The 6978-nt window shown below is 40.7% G+C and overlaps 1 long non-coding RNA gene across 1 annotated transcript; it reads right to left on the bottom strand.

The window, feature by feature from the left end:
• Positions 1 to 490: 490 nt before the first annotated feature.
• On the bottom strand, positions 491 to 6766 carry LOC138809250 (uncharacterized). The gene is made up of 3 exons (XR_011366765.1): positions 6619 to 6766; positions 3279 to 3470; positions 491 to 562 (listed from the first exon to the last, which is right to left on the bottom strand). It is a non-coding gene; the product is annotated as an uncharacterized lncRNA (long non-coding RNA).
• Between the last annotated feature and the right edge of the window lie 212 nt (positions 6767 to 6978).

The following is a 6978-nucleotide window of genomic DNA, read 5'->3' as shown; positions in this document are numbered from 1 at the left end:
TAACCTGGAGCATCCAATATCGTTTTTTCTTCATTGTACCTTTTTTTCTTACTTCACAAGCAAGCACGTCAGTGATGTTTTCCTTTTCTGAAGCAAGTTAGGTCCTTTCCCATCACTGAGGGATGTACTTGCTTTTCTTACTGCCTGGATTACCTGCTTCTAGTTAATTGCATGGATGATGGCTCTCAGGTTAACTGTCTCCTCCTCAGGGATATCTCCTCACATATCTGCTGTGAAGTTGTTGCCACAAAACTACCAATGTCATGTCTCTGATTTATAGAAATTATCATTATGATTTCTGGTTTTCTTTTCAGCATGAAATTGATGAGGAGAGAGCCACATTCACTTGTTTCTCCAACACCTATAATAGTGCCTGGTCCTTAGTGCTCAGGAACCTTGCATGGGGATCAGCCTTTTCCAGCTCAATTTATCCTAGCTTCTGGTCAGGACAGCTCTTGAAGCTGATGTCTGGTGGGTAGCAGTCATCCCTCTAATTCTTTGTGCCTTTCTGTGTTGTTGAGTCCACCTCAGAGCAAGATCAGTGCTTGACATCTATTTGCTGCTATGGAAAGATGGGTATGACATAATACAAGTTAGGGGAACTGTTTTGTGAAGCTGTGTGAAGAGACGCATCCCCATACAAGTTGCCAAGACAAGTGTTTCCCATGCTCAGGAGTGTATTCCACAATTCAGCATCCAAACTATCACCTACTCCCTGATGCACTCAGTGTATATTCCCATTTCCATTAAAAAAAGAAAAATTCAAGATATGCCTTTGATGATTTGTCATTGAATTACTGAAACAAAGTATATAATTTGGGGGCTGGGAAGGTGGCTCAGTGGTAGAGTGCTTACCTTGCATGCATGAGGCCTTGGGTTTGATTCCTCAGCATCTCATAAGCAAAAAGAAAATAAGCCTGAAGTGGCACTGTGGCTCAAGTGGTAGAGCGCTAGCCTTGAGCTGAAGAGCTGAGGGATAGCTCCCAGGCCCAGAGTCAAAGCTGACAACCGGACCCCCCCCAAAAAAAAGTATATAATTTTATGTATTTGTAAGTCTTTGTCCATCTCTCTTGAGCCCTGGGCATATTTCTATGTGTTTGAAGCTTGGAAAGGGAAATAAGGTTTATTTCAGGATAGTCAAAAACATTTTGGGAGGGAATACCAACTTTCCATCTGATGTTCTACAGATGGCCATCTTGGCACAGAAACTAAGTAGAATGTCATAGCATAAGAGACTTGTCCTGATTTCTACTGACTTTCCTCTGGGGTCACAGAGAGTGATCCTACTGCATCTGTGTCCCTTGGCTACACTCGAGGGACCAGGTCTCCTCTGAAAATCTAATGGCATGGGGGTAAGAGAAATAAAAACACAGAACCCAGCTTCTCACATTACTAGGATTACAGGCCTGAGTCTCATATACTAACTCATAACTGCCTTTTTATATATCGTGTAGCCGGTTTCATTATATTCAACTCATAGACAGATATACAAATATATGTTTATATTTATTCATCTATTTATAATCAGTGTTATATCTAGAAACACAAAAATATATATTCATATAACTATAATGAAAGTTATATTACCACTTTCCCCAATAATGATTTACACTAATATTATGTGAAAAAAATACTTACGATTGAAAATGTTAAAAGCCCTTGTAGTATGAAAAATCGTATTCGATCTTATACATCATATAAAATACTATATAAAATGTAATGAATATAGCATGTATTTCCATATATCTGATTTAATTGCTTCCTGATTTTGTGTTTGTCCATTTATGTAAGCCTTCTTTCTTCTATTGATGATGGCTTATACTTTCCAGTGTCGATATTTCCTATGTATTTTGTCAAATATATTCAGCCCTAAGTAGATTTTTTATGCTAATGGAGCCAAATTTTTCTTCAATATTTCCCAAACCACAATGAATATGTATACAGTCTTGAACTCACTGTGGGAAGAAAGTCCCACATAGCACTATAAGTATTGTAGCATTTGTCCCAATTGACAGAACAGCTTTCTAGATAATCTGATCTGGTATGTCCTAAAGCTTTTGTAACCACCTTATCACCCCATGCAAGCATGGTCTGGCTTCCTTGCAACTCCCTGTGCACTTAACTGATCCCTTTATATCCAGTAGGCTCCCTTGTTCAGCCTGCAGTTACTCTGTATTTTCCCACACACAGAACACATGTGCATGGTGCTTTACATTGTAGGTGAAAAAAAAAACACATTTAAGACTCATGAATTGTATAATATAACATAAACATTGACATTTTAATAACGTTAGAAAAATAAGTAGAATGATCATTTTACAACAATCAGGACCAAAAAGAAACATAAAGATTTTCTAAAGAAGAGGGGAAGCAATCTCTAAATCTGGATTGTCTTCTAAGTTGCCTTCAGACACAAATTCTGCCTCAGACTCCTCAAAGGGATCTACTTCCTCATTAAAGGCAGTATTTTCTTCCTGAGTCTAGGGAGGGACAGATTCTTATTTCTCAATTGGAAATTGGATCTCCAGCAGCAGGACAGATTGTTCTGGATATTCTGTGAGGACAGAATCCCTTTCCTCAACTGAATCTAGACTTTGAACCTAACTTACGACTGGGGTCATTTTCCATTAGCACATATTTACCCTGCACTCCAAGACCAATACTTTTTTACTGGTTTGGATGTGATCTAGGTGAATTGTGAACATCAATGGAAGATATTCTGGACCATCTTCTTCCTTGGTGGTATGTGAATGTACACCTATATCACATGTGGAGTTCAGGACCAATGGGATGTCTACAGGACTCAAAACTACTTGAGCCTTTCTACACATTGAAAAATCCTCTATGTTCACATGCTTTCTGGAGTCCAGTGTTGGCTTCCAATCTCCATCAGTCACCATAGGCGACATCACTGATGGGTTCTTTAGCTGGAATTCAGCAGAAAGTTCTCTACAGTGACACAAACATAGGTACAGGAGTCTTAGAGTAGACTCTAGAAGTTAAAGTGTGACTAAACTTCTATGAGGATTTAACAGGAGAAGCTGTAGAACTTGAGTTTGGACTGAACACTGATGAGAAGGTAGGGTGTTTCTAATGAGTGGTTATGTCCAAGTTCTTTGAAAAAGGGAACAGACATTACTCGGCATAGAACATCCATAAAAGGACATTTTGCCAAGCTGGGTAGTACAAAGGGTTCTTGGACAAGCAGGCCCATCCCTTGATACCTAGGTTCCATCCCTACTCACAAGCTCTAAGGCATCTAAACAAGGACTACTTACTCTTTTTCTTGGTCTCACGGGTCATGCTTTGCTCCAGCTGGTCCAGAAGGATATGTAAGCAGGACAGCAATTCTGAAGAGGGCATGTTGAGCTTGTCATACTGTGTAAGTTTTTTCAGCATGTCAAATTTCTTGTGCTCAAAAATCATCATGGTAGACGTCCATCCAAATAGTTAAGATGGAAAAATCGATGCTGTTGGCAAATTGTTGAAAGGAAAATGAGAGTCCGCCCTCTCCATCCTGAGCCTTCTACCACAGACCCTTTCTGGCATGACTAGAATGTTGGGAAGTGGGAAGAGACTCCTGGAAGCAGGATGCTCCTCACAACCCATTTCTAGAAATTTCTAATACAATCCTCCAAAATTCTCCCCGTGATGGGCAGAGAAAGTTGTTTCACCACTGTATCTGACTTGCTACACACAGCCCTCCCTGTTATTGAGGGATTGTGGTCCATGCGAGCCTGGTCATAAACAGAAAACCCTGTCATAAAAATGGCTCAAGCAGAGCTGAGCTCAGGTGGCTCATGCGTGTAATCTTAGCTATTCAGGAGGCTGAGATCTGAAGATCCCAGTTCAAAGCCAATCTAGGTAGCAAAGTGTGTGAGACTCCTATCTCAATAAACCACTAGAAAACCAGAAGTGGCACTGTGGCTCAAACAGTAGAACATTCATCTTGAGTTGAAGAGTGCAGGGACAGTGTCCAGGCGCAGAGTTCAAGTCATATGACCAACAAAAACAAAAGTGACTAAAGCGAAAAGAGCAGGTGTATAGCTCACTTTGTAGAGCACCTACCTAAAATACATGAAGCCCAGAGTTTAATTGCTAGTATTGAAAGGAGGAAAGGATATGAAGGAATGGAAGGAAGAAAAGAAGGAAGGGAGGAATTTTGATTTAACCAAATACTGGAAAGATGTGAAGTATTAAATAAAGGTATTACAGGTATTTTATATGAAAAGATACTGATTGTTTACTAAAAGGCAAATTATAAAATGTGGAATTCAGGCTAAAATACACGTACAATTTTGTTTTTCTGTAAAGTGATACTTACATACTTCTTTTGTTTAAAAGTAGTAAATGAGTTTAAAAAATCGAAGAGTTGTTAGAAATGAATCATTATTTCTTATCACTTTTTCAGCTACATTCACCATCTAAAAAATTGAAACAATGTTGATCAATTCAATTATTAATTTATTAATTTAATCTTTCATCTTTAGTGTATAGTCTATTGTACACATCATTTAATTATTTGAACTCTTTTTTTGTTTGTCTTTTGTCAATCATGGGTCCTGAACTCTGGGCCTGGGCACTGTCCCTTAGCTCTTTACCTCAAGGATATCACTATACCACTTGAACCACAGTGACACTTCTGGATTTTCTGCTTATGTGGTACTGAGAAATTGAACTCAAAGGCTCATACATGCAAGGCAAGCACTTTACCACTTAGCCACCTTCCCAGCCCTGAACTCTTTATTTTTTCCTTTAGACATGGGGCTTGAATACAGGGCATGGGTGCTGTCCCAGAGCTTCTTTGCTCAAAGTTAGCACTCTACCATACAAGTTTAAACCATAGTGCCATTTCTTGTTTTTTAATGGTTAATTGGAAATAGCAGTCTCATGGTAACTTTTCTGCCCAGGGCTGGCTTTGAACCACCATCCTCATTTCTCAGCCTCCTGAGAAGGTAGGATTACAGGAGTGAGCCACCTGTACCCTTGTGCTCATTTTTTTTCTTTTAACTGTGATTTAAGTTTAGTTCCCCCACCTAAATACGTGCAAACTGAGATGCAAATTGGCTTTAAATAAACCACTAGTTGAGGATGCTGAGATTACAAATGATGGCAAATTGTTTTTAACTTTTTTTAATATGTGAAGCTTGAACTGAGGGCCTGGTTGAAATCCCTGTTCTCTTGTGCTCAAGGCTATCACTCTATTAGTTTGGCCCACAGTGCCCCTTTTAGTTTCTTGGTAACCAGTTAATGAGATAATAGACTCACAGACTTTCTTACCAAGGTTGTTACTAATCCTCGATTATCACATCTCAGTCACCTGAGTTGTTATGATTACAGGCATGAGCCAATGGCACCAGTTTTTTTAAAAAAGCAACAACAGATTACTTTAGGGGAGGTTGGAGGAGGAAAGAGCTAGAGGCTAAACAAGCTCTCACATAGAAAATAGTTGAAGTGTTCCAGTGAAGAGTCCTAGGCCAGAGAATTACTAAGTGTGCCATCACAGTACAGAGAGTTTGGCCAGAGAGGGAAAATCCAGGCAAGGAGACAGATCTGAGCACTTGCCATTAGCTGCAGCTGCAGTGGCAGCAGCAATGGCAGCAGCCTAGCCGCCAAACGAACAACACAGAGTCTGGGACAATGGTGCCAGAAACAGCAGGTGACTGGATTCTTCTTAAAACCAAAAAGAGCTGACAAGTAGCAGGTATCTTCATCCTGCAGATCACAGACCAGAGATAACCCAGGAACCAAGACTCCAGGGTGAGTAGAATACTGACATACTTACTCCTTCTCAGGTTACAGAGGAAAGAAGGCCACCCCTCCCGCCCTCACCCCCGGAGGTCTCCATATTTGATATTGAAAAGGCCCAGCTGAGGAGCTAGCTCCAGCTCAGGCCTTGGAAAAAAACAAAAGATTCATTTAGGAAGTCACAGGCACCTGACCAGACCTGCCAGGCTCAGCTCCTCCCTGGGAAAAGTCACCCAGCCCAAGCAGACAAAGCTCTGCCGTGAGGGGAGTGACTTTCTTCACTGGGTAAACAGAGCCAGAGGCTGCCCCTCCCTACAGCAGCCTAGACAATCAAGTGAAATTCAGTAAACATAAACCCTGAGAATGGCTCCAGGCTGGGCTCTGTGTCTCAGAAGCTACCCTTCAGGGAAAAGCTACAATTTGCTGAACGGCCTCAATTCTACCCAGAACCTAGCCTCATCACAGCCTCTTCAAACGAGAGGAAACAGCCATCTCCCTCTTGTGCGAAACTCAAAGCAGATCTCCCTCTCATTGAACTAGCCTGGGAGGAGGATCACAAAATCCTGGGTAAAGCAGAGCATTTATCTGCCTGCTCAAACAAATTGACTTAAGAAACCAATCTAGCCACAGGCAAACCAAACACCACAAGCAGACAAGAGACTCCACCAAGAGACTTTGTACGGACACAATGAGATACAGGATCTTCCCATCTAATCCCGCCCCCCCCCAAAAAAAAGTTCTTTGTTGTACCTTTTTTGTTTTTTAGTTTTTAAAAAAAATTGTTTTCTATTAATCTTTTTTTCTCCCCTCCTATTTTTTTATTTTAGGTGTATATGTGTGTCTGTGTGCTTTGTTTAAATCTCTACTGACCTTTTGGTCCTTTTTTTCTTGTTTTTTCTTTTTCATTCTTTTCATTTTTCTTCTGTTTCCTTCTTTTTTGTGTGACTTAATTGCTGTTCTGCTCATCCTCAGATATATGCCATCATCGAATATTAGACTGAAAGACCCTAGTCCCCTAGGATACTTTCGTCAAGGGGCGGGCGCCCCAGAAACTCAGACTCCAGGCCGGGAGATGCAATAAGCAAGAGGAGTTTATTTGACGTTTGTGCAAACAGATTCTCTGCCCCGGTCAGTCAGAAAGCCCCGAGCATCGGTTACAAGCCTTTTTAAAGGCAAAAACCCACAAGATTAACGCATAACACAAAGTATCACGTGATTGGTTCATTTAAA

This window comes from Dipodomys merriami, unplaced genomic scaffold (assembly GCF_024711535.1).
Source record: "Dipodomys merriami isolate MVZ:Mamm:240054 unplaced genomic scaffold, mDipMer1.0.p SCAF_1024, whole genome shotgun sequence".
In the NCBI taxonomy this organism is placed as follows: domain Eukaryota; kingdom Metazoa; phylum Chordata; class Mammalia; order Rodentia; family Heteromyidae; genus Dipodomys; species Dipodomys merriami.
This window is presented reverse-complemented; position numbering and strand designations above follow the sequence as displayed.